This window comes from Lynx canadensis, chromosome X, assembly GCF_007474595.2.
Source record: "Lynx canadensis isolate LIC74 chromosome X, mLynCan4.pri.v2, whole genome shotgun sequence".
Classification (NCBI taxonomy): Eukaryota; Metazoa; Chordata; class Mammalia; order Carnivora; family Felidae; genus Lynx; species Lynx canadensis.
In genome coordinates, this window is record NC_044321.2 from 35439153 (window position 1) to 35456441 (window position 17289).

General features: G+C 41.2%; 1 non-coding gene across 1 annotated transcript in view; it reads left to right on the forward strand.

Annotated features, from left to right (window-relative positions):
• The window catches only part of LOC115507021, a 186388-nt gene that overhangs the window by 110511 nt on the left and 58588 nt on the right, over positions 1-17289 (forward strand). Inside the window, exon 3 of the transcript XR_004343238.1 lies at positions 1327-1415. This is a non-coding gene — a transcript (uncharacterized LOC115507021). The remainder of the gene's footprint in view (positions 1-1326; positions 1416-17289) is intronic.

A 17289-nucleotide genomic window follows, 5' to 3' on the forward strand; every position in this document is an offset into this window, starting at 1 on the left:
AAATTGATGGAGTACTTGATGAATTTCAGCATATTGAAAGGAGATTTAGACAATGAGGGAAGATTGGGGAATGAATTCATTATAAGTGGATAGGAAACAACACAAGTGAGAAAAACAGACAGCTATTAATTACAGGAAAATGAAAAAGTTGAGCAAGCAAAGAAAAGTAATCAATGGGCTGGGGCACCTGGGTGGCTCAGTCACTTGAGTGTCCAACTCTTGATTTCAGGTCATGTCCCAGGGTCATGGGATCGAGCCCCATGTCGGGCTCTGTGCTGAGCATGGAGCCTGCTTAAGATTCTCTCTCTCTCAAAGACAGATACCATATGTTTTCACTCTTATGTGGATCCTGAGAAACTTAACAGAAACCCATGGGGGAGGGGAAGGAAAAAAAAAAAAGAGGTTAGAGTGGGAGAGATCCAAAGCATAAGAGACTCTTAAAAACTGAGAACAAACTGAGGGTTGATGGGGGGGTGGGAGGGAGGGAAGGGTGGGTGATGGGTATTGAGGAGGGCACCTTTTGGGATGAGCATTGGGTGTTGTATGGAAACCAATTTGGCAATAAATTTCATATATTCAAAATAAAATAAATAAATAAATAAATAAATAAATAAATAAATAAAGTATCCTTTTCCAAAAAAAAAAGATTCTCTCTCTCTCTCTTTCTCTTTCCCTGTGCCCCTCCCCCACTTGTGCTCATGTGCACCTGCGTGCACTCTCTCTCTCTCAAAAAAAAAAAAAGAAAAAAAGTAATTGTGGAGTACTACATAGCTTAGCCAGGAATTACATTTACATAATCATAATAATATAAAGAATGAATATTGGTTTAGCCCAATTATGATATATCTCTATTGGGAAGCTTGGGAAATGGAAAGTGTGGCTATATGTGGTGACCAAGGAGGGGGAATCCATGCAAGAGCAAAAAACCTTCATTTTTCAAATTGAGACATAGGTAGATAATGCCTATACCACACAAAGCAAGAGTTATCATTATAAATGTGTTATTTAGTGATGTGAAGGGAAATACCAAAAGAAACAGCTAAAAAGGAAGCAAATGGTTGCCTTTGGGGAATGGAAAATGGAGGTGATGGGGTGTGGAAGACTGTTCTTTTTTTTCATTATTAGCCTTGTAGAACTGATTGATTGTCTAGGAGTTTGGATAACTTTAGTAAAAATTAAAAATATATTTAAGACATAAAAACCAAAAAAATGTTTTTCATAAAAAGAGCCAACCACTAACTCCAAGGCAAATACAAGTTATTTAAGAAAATAAAAAACACTAAATGTGCTCAGCCGTGAATACTACTTACATAATTTGCCTTCCAGATTCATCCAACCTCCTCTACCTGCCCTGTGCCCTGGAAGCAGACCTCTATGGACTCCACCAACAGGCCCCCATGCCCTCTGGCTTCCAGGTGAGTTCTTCCCCTGGGAAGCTTCAGCAGGAGATCAGAGGGAGGAAGGAAGTTGAGTCGAGGGTATGTGGTTCCCTGTCTGTCTTCCTAGCATGATTGTCTCATGCTAGGGCTGCCTGCATGCCCTCAAAATGTTTACATTTGCTATCAGGTGGCTCTCTCTATACACTTCTAGATCTCCAGGTCCTTTGCGCCCAGGTGTGGTAACGGAACCCCTACAGTTCTAGCAGCCCTATTCCTGTGGTTTTCCTGTACCCTGCCCACACTTTTACAAATGGTCCCTTATTAATTCTTCTCCAATTACCCTATTTGAGTGTGCCATCTATTTTTTGCTGGGACCCTGACTGATACATACAACCATGATAATATAAATAATGAATGTTGACTTAATCAGAAACTCATGATATATTGGGAGGTAAGGAGGGGAAATATGTGAATATTTGAAGAAGGTACACAAAAGGGAGCTAAGTCCTCATTTTCCATAAGAAGAAAATATATAGATATATAATATATATAGATATACAAAAATATATATAAATATATATAATATATATAAAATATATATGATATAAATATATATAAAGAATATATTGTTACTTAGAAATATGGAAGTAAGTCCCAGAGGAAATAACAAAACGGAGTCGAGGAAATGAAGATACTTCTGATTTGTAATTTGACTACCTGAGGAATAGATTCTAAAACTGTGTTTGTTGGGCTGTGGTTCAAGACTCATTAGTAGGTCTTTGAAATTGATTTGGTATCAGTCAATTATCTTATTAATTAGAAGAGAGTAGAAATTATCAATGTTTATCACAAGTAGTGAGAGTAAATATTATTTTGTTAAATGGCTTGGTTTTATATTCTTGTGCATGCGTGTGTGTGTATATTCCCGTGTGTGTGTGTGTGTGTGTGTGTGTGTGTGTGTGTGCACGTGCGCAATATCAAATGTATTTCTTATTGTGGTTTGAGCTCAGAAAAGCTTGAAAGTCACTATTCTAAAAGATGGATTGGTGGCTGAAGACAGGGCAGAGAAGTAAATATCTTAACCAAGTGGAGTTAAAGGGTCATGTTATTCCCTGTGGATGCAGTCACATTTCAAATGGCTGACAGGAATAATAATTCACTGCCTTTGTGTGAGGCCCTGCCAGGTTAACAGTCCCACATGTAGCTCTTATTATATTCGCCTTGTGCATTATAATGTTCTTGGCTCAGCAGCTAATAAAGAAATAAATCCAGAACCTCTCTGGTGGGATGATATATTGCTTTATCATGGAAGCCACTACCGACAAAAAAGATATATAATTGTTCAGGATGGGGGAGGGGCACCATAATAAGGTTAAGAAGCAAGAATAAAAATTACAATACAGTAGGAAATAGGATGGACACCCGACTTGTTTCCAATGAACCAATACTTAAACTACAAGCCAGGTGATTCCAGGCTTAACCTAACAGAATTCCTAGAATGTAAAACCAAAAACACCATCTCATAGGCATGAGGTCCAGACTGGTGAAATAAATTGAAAAAGTGTGCTATTTTCAAATTTGCATAAAGATACCATTTTATCATATACAGTTGGAACTCTATATAGTTCTGGAATTCCAACTATATTTATTCTATGAATTATGTAATTATATGAGTATCTACACTGAAAGGAAGGTGAGGAACTAAACCACAGTTTTCCCACCAACTTGCATAAAGTGAATGACAGGTGCCAGTGAAAAACCAATAATTCCCATGAAGCCTTCAGAATTCTAAACACAAATGGCAAGTGCAACAGTTTTTAATCATGAGAATAAACCCTTAAAGTACATTTTTGATTGTAACAACTAGTTGTGAATGGATCATCAATTAAAAGTTGGCCCTTGGGAAGGGAAGGAAAAATAAGATAAAAACAGAGAGGGAGGCAAACCATCAGAGACTCTTAAATACAGAGAACGGACTGAGGGTTTCTGGAGGGCAGATGAGTAGGGGGATGGGTTCAATGGGTAATAGGCATTAAGGAGGGCGCTCTTCGGGATGAGCACTGGGTATCCTATGTAAGAGATGCATCACTGGGTTCTACTCCTGAAGCCTGTAGAGTTATTTAACTTGAATTTAAATTAAAAAAAAAAAAAGAAGTTGGCCCTTACACAATTGGGTATTCAGGTCTCGTGACAGTGTGAGGGTGAAAGGGAGTCTGAGGGGTTGTCCCCAGAGCTCTGGTCTCAGGAAAATGTTGCCACTCCTCTTGAGAGTTCAGAAGCAGCAAGGAAGTTGTGCTCACCAATGTCATCACATCCTTTTTCTTCAGAGGGCAATATGAACAGAAAGGGTTGACTGACATGAAGGCTGCTTCTCTGCCTCTCGTGCTCTCACATCCAGTGGTGCTGCACCATGCCTGTGTGCTCACCTCTGAGCCAGGCACCACAAAGAGCCAAGAGAAGGAGGAGATGGGGCTCCACTCTCATGGAGTTTTCAGTCTTGTTAGGTATCAGTGAAACAACCAGACCATGATGTCAGGTGGCATCTGATAAGGACATTAATTGTGTGAATTAAGAAATAAGTTCAGGGGCGCCTCAGTGGCTCGGTGGGTTAAGTGTCCGACTCTTGATTTCGACTCAGATCACGATCGCACGGTTCGTGAGATTGAGCCCCGTGTCAGGCTCTGCAATGGCAGTGCAGAGCCTGCTTGGGATTCTCTCTCTCCCTCTTTCTCTGCCCCTCCCCTGCTCACTCTCTAAGTCTTTCTCTGTCAAAATAAAGAAATAAACATTTTAAACAGAGAGAGAGAGAGAGAGAAATAAGTTCAGCTAGAGAGATCTGTGTCCCTGGCACCATTGTGTAACATGTTTGGGGCAGTCCTGCCACCTTTGAGGGGCTGTGGAATAGGGCGAGGCTCTCATTCCTACAGCGCTTTGGGACAGGCCTCACCAAATGAACACAAGGGCCGACGTGCACTTTTGTGCTCATTGCCAAATCCCACCAGCCTTAAGAGCTGATCTGTTCAGGATCTCAAAATCCCAAATTCCTGCCTGTCTTGAGCTACCACTTATCTCCTGATAAGCTATGGAAGGCTGGGTTACGAGAAGTAGGGATCAGGAAAACCAAGTCTCACAGTCCCCACCAGGCCTATCTTGTGTCTGAAGCACCCACACAGTGATGGTGGGAATACACAACCACAAGGCAGACGCATCAGGCAGGTTCTTTGTTGCAAACAACATCCATTCTGATAGGTTAAACAAAAAGGAATATATTGAGGCGTAGTAAGAGGGGGCTCACAGAATCACTAGGGTGGTGAGAGAATCAGGCCTGTAAGTCTGAACTGTGCTGTCAGACTGCTCCCACTGCTGGGCGAGAGCTCTGTAGCTTACGGGGCTGGTGCTGGGCATGGGATGCTCCCCCTAGGCTCTCTGCCACCACTGCCCCGGAGGCTGGAAGTCTCTTCTTCAGGCTCTGCTGCCCTCACTAGAATGGATTCTGTGCCATCCCTCCGCCTTCACTGTCTTCCAAAGCAAACGCTCATGGGAGCATCATTGCATACCCACACCATAGCTGCAAGTATATCTGAGAAACTAAGTGTTTGCCTTCTGCCTTGGGAGGCAGGATGTCCAAAATCATCCTAACACAGGTAGGGTGGGCAGAGGCACCAGGCAGCCAAACAGCATGGAAAAAGTGTTCGTTTGTTAAATGAGCCTGAGGCAGGACGTCACACATTGTTCCTAGGTCCATGTTGTTGACCTCTCTACACACCACCTGAGTGACATTTGAAATCAGGCATTTCCCATCCGTTGGGACCCAGTGACTCTCTTCTTGATCTTCCAAGGTCATAGGATGGTTGTGCGGGTGGGATAACCCAAGGCAGCAGCGATGGCAGCAGGCAGCAGGAGCTAAAAAGGGACACGTGGCTTAGGAAGTGCCCCCCGACACACGCACCACACCAGTGATGTTCTGTGCTGACGTCAGTCACTGAGGAAAATCCTGGATCACGGTTCAGATGCTCGTTTTCCTGATAAAACCACACACTAAAACAGGACTTCGGTTTCTTCTTCAAAGCTGGAACATAAGGTCTCAGCGAGGATCATCGGCTGTATTAGTTTCCTGTGGCTGTTGTAACAAATGACCACAGACTTGATGGGTTAAAACAACACACATTTATTCTCTCACGGTTTTGGTCTGAAATCAGTATTAGTGGGCCAAAGTCAAGATGTGGGCAGGGCCATGCTCCCTCCAGAGGCTCTAGGGGAAGAATCCTTTCCTGTCTCCTCCAGCGTCTGTGGCTGCTGGTGTTTCTTCCTTGGCTTGTGGCCACATCACTACAATTTCTACCTCTGTTTTCACATTACCTTCTGTGTGTGTAGAATCTCCCTCTGCCCCTCCCTCTTATAAGGATAAATGCAATTGCATTTAGGGCCCACCTACCTAATTTAGGACAGTCTCTTCATCTCAAGATCCTTAACTTAATCACAGCTATAAAGACCCTTTTTCAACATAAGGTAACATTCACAAGTTCTGGGGATTAGGACCTGATATCTTTGGAGAAGATTATCCAGGTTACTATAGTGGTAGTTGAGAGCTGTAGAAGATAGGACTAGAAGAATCAGGCAAGACGGGGGTTAATAAATTAAGTGCACTATTGTTAGGAATGTAAATTAGTGCAGCCACTATGGAAAGCAGTATAAAGGTTTCTCAAAAAATTAAAAATAGAGCTACCTTGGGGCGCCTGGGTGGCTCAGTCAGTTGGGCATCCAACTTTTGATTTCAGCTTGGGTCATGATCTCAAGTTCATGAGATCAAGCCCTGTGTTGGACTCTGCGCTGATAGCACAGAGCCTGCTTGGGATTATCTCTCTCCCTCTCTCTCTGCCCCTACCCTGCTTGTGCTCACTCTCTCTAAATATTAATAAATAAATACGAAAAAAATAGAACTACCTTATGATCCAGCAATTCCACTTCTGGGTATTTATCCAAAGAAAATGAAAACACTAATTTGAAAAGATATATGCCTATATGTGTATTGCAGCATCATTTATAATAGCCAAGATATGGAAGCAACCTAAATGTCCACCATAGATAAATGGATTAAGAAGATGTGGACACATACATGCACACACACACACACACACCGAATATTACTCAGCCATGAAAAGGGATGAGATCTTGCCATTTGCAATAGCATGGATGGACCTAGAGGGTCCATAATATGCTAACAAAATAAGTCAGACAGAGAAAGACAAATACCATATGATTTCACTCATATGGGAATCTAAAAAACAAAACAAACAAGGAAACAAACAAATAAACAAAAAAACAGAGACAGACTCATAAATACAGAGAACAAACTGGTGGTTGTTAGAGGGGAGAGAGGTAGGGGGTTGGAAAATAAATGCAGGGGACTAAAAGGTACAAACTTCTGGTTATAAAATAAATAAGTCTTGGAGATGAAAAGTACAGCATAGGCAATGTAATCAAGATTGTAACCGTTTTGTATGGTAACAGATGACAACTAGACTTGCTGTAATGTATATAATTGTCAAACCATCATGTTATACATCTGAACCTAATATTGTATGCCAACTGTACTTCGATTAATTTTTTTAAAGAAGCTAAAAAATTATTATGTTGTCAGCTCCTTTCCTAAATCCCCTCAGCCAACCTTTAGCATCCTCAGAGTTTGGCAAAACCAAATGAACCCTGCCTCTAGACTTAGTTCTTTAGTGTGATTAATCCCTTTGACATGAAGCTGGCTTCAAAGGCAGCACAAGTAAAACCGTTTGGAAAGTAAAACAAAGGTCGTTAAGAACATCATCTCTTGAGAAGTATAGACACAAACCAAGGTTCGGTGTCTCATATTTGTTCAGTACTGACTTTAGACAACTGATTTTTGCTGGCTCAGCTATGGCTAACTACAAGCTAGCACCAAGGGTTTGTCTAGGATGCTGGGATGGAGTCTGCCATCCCCAGTGGTGTGACCTTGGGCAAGCTCTTCAGCTCTCTGTGCCTATTTTTCTCATCTCTAAAATAAGGATAATAATAATAATACCTCATAGAGTCGTTATAAGCTTGAAATGAGCTAGTGTATATAAAGAATATGTTGCATACAGTAAGCATTGAACAAATGTTAGCCTTTGTTGCTTTTGTAATGGTTTTTATTACAGTTTCCGTGCTATTTTATCTAATTTTTTAATGAAAATATAGTATCTGGGGCACCTCGGTGGCTCAGTTGGTTAAGTGTCTGACTCTTGATCTCGGCTCAGATCATGATCTCATGGTTTCATGAGTTCGAGCCCCACCTGGGCTCTGTGCTGACAGTGCAGAGCCTGCTTGAGATTCTCCCTCTCTTTCTGCCCCTCCCAATTCACACACACTCTCTTTCTGTCTCTCTCAAAATACACATTATATATATATATATATATATATATATATATATATATATATATAGTATCTGTGAGCCAAACCATATAAAAGGGGATTTTAAAACCATATGAAATGAGTTTACCAGGGCATATCTACAAAAGTAGAGATTTAAACATTAAAGTTTATTGAACTGAATGAAAGGAAAATAAAAGCCCAAAGTTATGGCCTCAAATATATTAAGTGATATTTTTTGTGTGTCATAATGTCTCAAATACAATGGCAAGAATTCTTCTCCATATGAAAGGCTTTTACAGACCTCAATATGTAGAGTCTATCTCCTGGGCTAAAAATACCTTCTTTCATAATTTTTTCAACATACACATTTTCATGCAGGACAGTAGGAACAGCTTTATTAGCAACATTTATCAGTTAAATAGGAAGCTGTCCCAAATATCGTGGACTGCACATTTCACCCTAATCAAGTGGAATCTACAAGCAGATATTTAACTTATATTTCTGTTTATATATTCCCAAGAGTTTTTATTTGTTTAATAGAGCCCACAGTGTGGCTGGTAATTGGAAATGTTGACTGAACCAGGTTGCCTTGTACAAAATGGAAGACTTATGAAATTTTATCCTAACTGTGAGTCGCAAAAGCCCTTTTAAACAAATTAATGGCCACTGATGGAAATAATCAGGGACTATGAACAAAATATCAATCATTTCATTAATTTTCTCCCCTATTCTTATCCTACTATAGTGTTACTGTTTTAAAAATTCAGTACAAGACTTTATATTTAATATTATTTTTGTTGATTGCTGGTATATTCTGACACATTTAAAAAATTGCAACATAGCAAAAATTTCATTAAACTGTGATTAGCATGATCAATACAAAACATAGAACATATCAGTAGGATTTCTACTCTCCAGTGTTTACAAAAGCAGCTTAGTAAGTTGAGAGACTGTGCATGGAGACACTATTTTAATATATTTTTGTCTTTGTTGTGGTCTCTTAAAACATGATTTATAAAATATTATTTTCTAGTGAGCTCAAATTTGTGAATGGAAGGAGTTAGGATCCCGCTAACATCAGGTAACAGATGTATCTAATTTTAACTACAGAGGATTTAGAAAAGCAAAGTTGGGCTCTTTTCAAGCTAATATTTCCGGGTAGACATTTGGAGGGTTTGTTTTTTCCCTTTAAATTAAAAGAGGAAAAAAGGCTTTGATGCCTGGTAGAGTAAGAAATCTCTGAGTGGTGTTTATTATCTTGGAAGAGTTTTGCCTTTTAAAAGATTTAATGTGAGTTTAAACACACATTCTTGTCAAGCCTGGAGAGCTGGTGACTGGCAACCATTACATATTGGTGATTGTTTTTCAGTTGCATTTATATGTTTATATTCTTCTAAATGTTAGTTCTCAGATATTCTATGTTCTTTTTTTTTTATATCTTAGTTTGGATTCTCCAGAAGCTGGCTGTGGGGCAAGGGTTTAAGAGCAAATAGTTTATTTGGGAGATAAAGGAAAACATTGGTAGGGGAGTTAGTCCATGAAGGGAGGTCATAAAATGGTGGATTATCCAGCAAGAAACAACTCTGGACCACTGGGGCCTAATCCCATTGTAGAACTCTGGGAAAAGGTATAGAACATGACCCTCAGAGTCTTCCGACATTGGGAGTGAGGGAGCCGGGGTATTTATACACTAACAAGCCATAGCCTTTGGTTGAGGGTTGCTCAAGAGACTGTCAAAATCCTTGGCACTTTGGCACTTCCAGGCTGCCATACTGTGGACCAAACCCTTGGCAGATTCAGGTAGTTGGAGTACACGGAAGTGGGGGCCTGAGGGTGTAGGGTAGAGCACCAAGAGCATCTTGTACAGGTTACCACAGAGCATCTCTGTGGTGAATGAATTGTTGCATATAAAGAATTTATTCATATTTAGTTAGTTTTTAAAGTTTATTTATTATTTTGAGAGAGACAAAGTGAAAGTGGGAAAGAGGCAGAGAATGAGGGAGAGAGAGAGAATCCCAAGCAGGCTCTGCACCGCCAGTGCAGAGCCCTGTGTGGGGCTTGAACTCACGAACCCATGAGATCATGACCTGAGCCATAGTCGGACGCTTAACTGACTGAGCCACCCAGGCACCCTGTTGCATATAAAGAATTTAGAATAATGCCTATCAGAGAGTAAGGATTCAAGGTTAGTTCAGGTGTTTTGATAACATTTACTTTCTTTTTTTTTTTTCCTTTTAATATGTCATGAACCATCCTTTCTTGTTGTTTGAGGACTTCTCTTTCTCTGTCTGCACTTTATTTTTATTTTTGGCTTAGACAACAGAAATTTATTTTCTCATAGTTCTCAGAGGCTGGAAGTCTGAGATCAAGGTGTTGATAGGGTTGATTCCGTCTGTGGACCAAGACAGAAAGGATTTCTTCTAAGCCTCTCTCCTTGACTTGTATGTGGCCATCTTGTCCTGTGTCTGTTCATATCGTCTTCCCTGTGTACACGTCTGTTGTCTAAATTCCTTTTTATTTTTTATAAAGACACCAGTCATATTGCATTTGCACCCACCCTAATGAACTCATTTTAATTTAATTATTTCTTTAAAGAGTCTATCTCCAGGGGCACCTGGGTGACTCAGTTGGTTAAGCATCTGACTTCGGCTCAGGTCATGATCTCATGGTTCGTGGGTTCGACCCCATGTCAGGCTCTGTGTTGACAGCTTGGAGCCTGGAGCTACTTCGGATTCTGTGTCTCCCTCTCTCTCTGCTCCTCCCCCCATTTGAACTCTGTCTCTCTCTCAAAAATAAATAAGCAGTTTAAAAAAAAAGAGTCTATCTCCAAATAAGGTTACATTTTGAGATACTAGGGGTTAGAGCTTCAACACATGAATTTGAGGGGGACACATATATATACATATGTATATATATATATATATGCATATATATATAACTTTATTATATATTGTTATATATATATAACAATATTGTATATATATATATATAACTTTACTTTCTAAGAGTTATTGTTTATATATGAATGACTTGATCCACTATATATATATATATATATATATATATATGCACAATAACTCTTAGAAAGTAAAGTTACGAATCCGTGTTTAAAAAAAGAAAAAATGTTCTTACCACCCAATTATCTGCTTAGAGTCCCCTGATCACAATAGTGGTGACCTGTGCATAAGAATTGGGGTTCCCTCCAGGGGCGCCTGGGTGGCGCAGTCGGTTAAACGTCTGACTTCAGCCAGGTCACGATCTCGCGGTCCGTGAGTTCGAGCCCCGCGTCGGGCTCTGGGCTGATGGCTCAGAGGCTGGAGCCTGTTTCCGATTCTGTGTCTCCCTCTCTCTCTGCCCCTCCCCCGTTCATGCTCTGTCTCTCTCTGTCCCAAAAATAAATAAACGTTGAAAGAAAAAAAAAATTAAAAAAAAAAAAAGAATTGGGGTTCCCTCCAGAGTCATTGGCCTCCTCACAACCCTTGAAGTGATCCCCTCACCTTAGGCCAGATGAAGTTTGTGGTCAGGGCTCCTAGCCCTACCCATGTACAAAGGAAAGACCCAGGGATGAATACAGTTCCACTTGGATGGTGGGATTATGGGTGACATTTGCTGTCTTTATCACTTCCTCAGATATTTATTGAATATCAGGTACGGGCAATGCCCTGGTGAGGTCAGTGGGAACAAAACAGGGTCCCTTCTGTCATAACAGAGGTTATAGCCAAGGAGACAAGCAATGTGCTCATCATGGCAACGGCAATGCAGTCTGGTCCAGGGTTACTTGCTATCCCAGGCTTGGTGTAGAGCCCAGTCAACAGTACAGATTTGCTCTTCCCCCATGGGGATTATCTCTGCCCATCAGTGGTATTCCTGTGACCTGAACCAGAGCATACTGTGGAGACTGTCTGCTCTTCCCAGATGCCTTTGGATCTCTTACCCTGTCTGTGAGCCCATCTGCAGCATTTGCTACTGGAGCCACTTTTCCCAGATACAGGTGCAGAGGGCCAGAAGGGCCCAGGACTTTACTCCTTCCCCCTACCCCCACTCCCCCATAGGCCTAGCCAGGGTGGGATGAATGATGGTACAGGGGTATAATAGTCCAGAGGAGGGATAAACTTGAAGGAGTATTTACAGTCGATTCTCTAATTCATAGATCCCATATTTGCAAATTTTCTGATGCACTAAAATTTATTTGTAACCCCCAAGTCCACGTGTATGGTAGTTCCACATTCATTCATGGACATGCACAGAATGAGGCAACACTCTGCCTCTTTTTTCAGCTTTTATACTGTAAACAAGTGTTCTTTTCACAGTCTATTTAGTACTCTGTTTTTCTCACTTTTGTGATTTTGTTGGTGATTTTGCTGCTTAAAATGACCCCTGTAGGGGTGCCTGGGTGGCTCAGTTGGTTAAGCATCCAACTTCAGCTCGGATCATGATCTCATGGTTTGTGAGTTCAAGCCCCACATCGGGCTCTGTGCTGAAGCTCGGAGCCTGGAGCCTGCTTCTGATTCTGTGCCTCCCTCTATCTCTGTCCCTTCTCTGCTTGCACTCTCTCTCTCTCAAAATTAAACAAACATTAAAAAAATGACCCCTAAGCATAGTGCTAAAGTGCCGTCTACTCTTCCTAAGCACAAAAAGGCTGTGATGTGCCTTATGGAGAAAAGATGAGTGTTACAGAAGCTTTGTTCAGGCATGAACTATAGTGCCATGAGTTCAATGTTAATGAATCAATTAATGATTGATGGCATACATTAAACAAGGTCTTTAAACACATAAAATAAGGTTGTGCGTTGAACAGTTGCCAACATGTGACCACTTACAGGAACCTAAACCTCGTATTTCACCTGGGAACAATGATTCAGTGTTCGCTAACTCAGTGTTCATGGTGACTTTATAGAGAGAATGAGAATCCACTGTACACTTCAGACTCCCCTGTGTGTTTAGGCTGAGGCTGGCTTCTCCCCATTATCTCTTTAGCATCTCCCACTCCTTTGCCAGTTTCTCTTGGGAGCACTTCCTTAATAAATGACTTGCACAAGAATTGACATCTCAGGGTCTACTTCTGGGGAACAAGGCCTGACACAGAAGGGCAGCACACTTATCCCTTTGCTCCTAGTGCAGTTCCTTAGCCCCTGGGAAGACTGGTTTCCACTTCTCCCCAGACACCAGCTCTGTGTAATGCCATGTTATGGGAAGGCATCATGGTCAAGCCACAAAATAAGGGCTTGTTATGTGTCCATCTAGTCTAAAGTGTCATGCAAAGCCACTTTGCCTGAAAACATCCACCCCTGCAGCACAACAACCAGGAATGTCTTTTTACCCCTCCCTCTGTTCAGCTCCTTTTTCCTGCTGACTCTTATTCAATGGTTTTCTCCATTTTAGCTCCATGGTGGGTTAGATACCACTTCTCTGGATCCTGCTAATGCCTTATGCATATCCTTGTGCATATGCATTGTCCTTGTCTCAACTGTGCCATAATTATTTATTTGGGTCTACCTCCTTTAATAGATTGTGTGAACCTTGACAGTAGGGACCATACAATATTAATCTATGCACCTCCAGTGTGGCTGGCCCAGAGTACAGACAGAAGGAAGCAAGAGAAGGAGGGAGGAAGAAAGAGAAGGAGCTGTAATGGTTTCCATCTACCTAGAAGCAGGCACAAATACGGGATAAAACATACAAGAAATTTATTAATGAAAACACCCGTGAGAGAAAATGCATGCAGGAGATAGAAGAGACATGGGGGGAGGGGGCCTGGATGGCTCAGTCAGTGAAGCATCTGACTCTTGGTTTCGTCTCAGGTCATGATCTCACAGTTTGTGGGATCGAGCCTTGCGTTGGGCTCTGTGCCGACAGCATGGATCCTGCTTGGGATTTTCTCTCTCCCTCTGTCTCTCTCTGCCCCTTCCCCACTCATGTTCTCCCTCTCAAAATAAATAAATAAGCATTAAAAAAAGAAAAGAAAAGACTGGGAAGCCTAGCATTCCTCACTGCAGGCCTGACCAGTGAAGGAGAAAGGAGGAAAGAAGGAAGGTCAGGTAGAAGCATCTTAGAGACTGCAGTTCAATCTAAGGAGGGTTTGACAATGCCAAAGGGGAGTCCTTGAGCCAAAGTACCTGTCAGAGGGGTTCCCATGTTTCTCAGGAACAGGCGTGCCTTAGTCACTCGCTGGGAGCAGCCGGTGGGAAGCGTGGCCTGTGGGAAGCATGGCCTCTGTACCAACGTGGTGACAGATTTCAGAGGCTGCAGCCAATGCCCATGGTCGGTTACACTTCTGCAGTCGGAGAGAGATCTGAGAGGTGAATTCTCATGAGGAAGGTGAGGAGAGAGGACATACTCAATCGGAATCTCCAGGGAAGGGTCCTGGGAATGTTATTTTTAAAAGGCCTCTGATGATTCTAAAGTGTAACCATGCAGCAGAAATAACCACAGCCTCCTGAGGGCTAATCTTACAAACCCAGACTGAAAATGCACCAACAAACCTTTATAGCTGGTCATCACAGGCCTGCATTCTAGTCCCACACTTGTGATTTACTTGATGGCTTTTTTGTACAGTTCTCTAATCTCCCTCTACAGTGCTCACATTAGGAAATGAACTCCAAAGAGATCCTCAAAGAGAAAACTCATCAGACCCCCAAACTCAGTCCTTCCATCTGAGTGATAAAACTGTGCTTACTTAACTAGGAGAAATGCCACTAACTTCCATCAAAGCATAATTTGTACCCCTATTGTTCTAGGCATTTCTCTATGTATGTTGGCACAGTTCCCAGCTGGCCTTTCAGGATCACCCAGGATGCTGGATGACAGTTTCGGAGACCAGTTAGAGCAAAGAAGATTTAATTCACTTAGTGCACAGTAAGAATCCACAGATGCAGACGTTTTGATCGTACCAGTTCTTGCAAGTTCCAGAGCTCTCCAAGGAGGCCACGGTTTCTTGACATTTGTATTTCCAGTCTTGTTCAATCCTTGACATACAGTAGATACTTAAAAATTTTTTTGCTGGTATCTGAGAACTTAGGGCCCCTAACCCAATACAATGTTGCCTTCCAGGATGTAGGATATATATACAATATATTGTAACAACATATATAACATATGTACTAATAATATATATCACATAAAATTTACCATCTTAAGCATTTGTAAGTGTATTGTTGTGCAAACTCCAGAACTGTTTTCACCTGCAAATCTGAAACCCTGTAGCCATTAAACATTTATTCACCATGACTCCCTCCCCCCAGCCCCTGGCAACCATTCCATTTAACGTCTCTATAAATTCGACTAATCTAGATGCCTTGCGTAGGTGGAATCATGCAGTATTTGTCTGTATGTATATAAATACATATGTATCAGATACATACACACACAGAGGTGGTTTATTTTAAGAAATTGGTCACCCAGCTGTGGGGGCTGGCAAGTTTAGAATCTGCTACCGGGCTGGAAATTCAGGTAAGAGTTGATGTTGCAATCTTGAGTCCAAATTCCACAGGGCAGGCCAGGCAGGGTTTCTATGTTGCAGTTGCGAGAATTTCCCGTCTTCAGAGGAAGTCTTTTCTCTTAAAGCCTTCAACTCATTGAATGAGGCCCACCCAGATTGTGGAGGGTAATCTGTTTCACTCAGTGTCTACTGACTTAAATATTAATCACATCTAAAAAAGTATCTTCACAGTAACATCTAGACTAGTTTGACTGAACAACAAGGTACCATAGCCTAGCCAAATTGACCCATCAAATTAACCATCACAGCATATAAAAAGATTATAGGGATTTTTTTATTCACTTTTCACCCAAGTGGAATCACAATTTTCTGTGCAACTTGCTTATTATCTTACAATAATATATCATATCATTATTAATAAAATAATAATATCTCATACTTATCAGATCAATCATTGTAGATCTTATTACTTTAAAAAGTTGCATAATATTCAACCATCTGTCCTTTTGAGGGGATTGTTTCCAGTTATGACCACTGCAAAAAACATCTTTACACATGCATACTTATATATTGGTACATTTATTTCTGGAGGCTATAATCCCAAAATTGTGTGGCTGTGCCAAAGAAGAGGCGCATCTTTGATTTTAATAGATCCTACTAAATTACTTTCATAATATGCTATACCAATTCTCCCTCTAGCCAGTAATTAAAGCAAGTACACATTTCCATACATCATTGTCAAAATTAGTTCTAAATTTGGCCTGACGGGTGAAAAATGGTATCCTGTTATTATTGTGTGTGTGTGTGCTTAAAATCTCTAATTGTGATAGGGGTGCCCGGGTGGCTCAGTCGGTTAAGTGTCCAACTCTTGATGTTGGCTCGGGTCATGGTCTCCCAGTTTCATTCATGAGATCGAGCCCCATGTCAGGCTGTGCTGACAGCATGAAGCCTACTTCAGATTCTCTCTCTCCCTCTCTCTCTCTGCCCCTTCCCCACTTGCACTTGCTCAAAATAAATGAAATAAACTTTTTAAAAAATGTGACTGTGGTAAAATATATATATTGTAACAATATATACAACGTATCTAATAATAATATATATCACATAAAATTTACCGTCTTAAGCATTTGTAAGTGTATTGTTGTGCAGTCAAACTCCAGAACTGTTTTCACCTGCAAATCTGAAACCCTGTAGCCATTAAACATTTATTCACCATGACTCCCTCCCCCCAGCCCGGTGCAAATCTGAAACCCTGTAGCCATTAAACATTTATTCACCATGACTCCCTCCCCCCAGCCCGGGGCAACCGTTTCATTTTCTGTCTCTATGAATTTGACTAATCTAGATGCCTTGTGCAGGTGGAATCATGCAGTATTTGTCTTTTTTTGTGACTGGCTTATTTCACTTCAACATAATGTCTTGAAGATTCATCCATATTGTAGAATGACTCAGAATTCCCCTCCTTTTTAAGGCTGAATAATATTCCATTGCATTTATCTACGACACTTCATTCATCTGTCTATGGACACTTGGGTTGCTTCCATCTTTTAGCTATTTTGAAGAATGATGCCATGAACATAGGTGTGCAACTATCTCTTTGAAACCCTGCTTTCAGTTCTTTTGGGTATATCCCCAGAGGTGAAATGCTGGATCATAGGGTAGTTCTATTTTTAACTTTTTGAGGAACTTCCATACTATTTTCCACGGTGGCTGCACTAATTTACATTCCCACCAGCAGTGCAGGAGAGTTCCGAATCTTCCACATCCTCACCAACACTTGTTCTTTTCTATGCCTTTGGTAGTAGCCACTGTCCTCCTCCAGTTTTAACTTTTACTTTTTTTTTTTTAATTTTTTTTTTCAACGTTTATTTATTTTTGGGACAGAGAGAGACAGAGCATGAACGGGGGAGGGGCAGAGAGAGAGGGAGACACAGAATCGGAAACAGGCTCCAGGCTCCGAGCCATCAGCCCAGAGCCTGACGCGGGGCTCGAACTCACGGACCGCGAGATCGTGACCTGGCTGAAGTCGGACGCTTAACCGACTGCGCCACCCAGGCGCCCCTAACTTTTACTTTTATATATAAACAT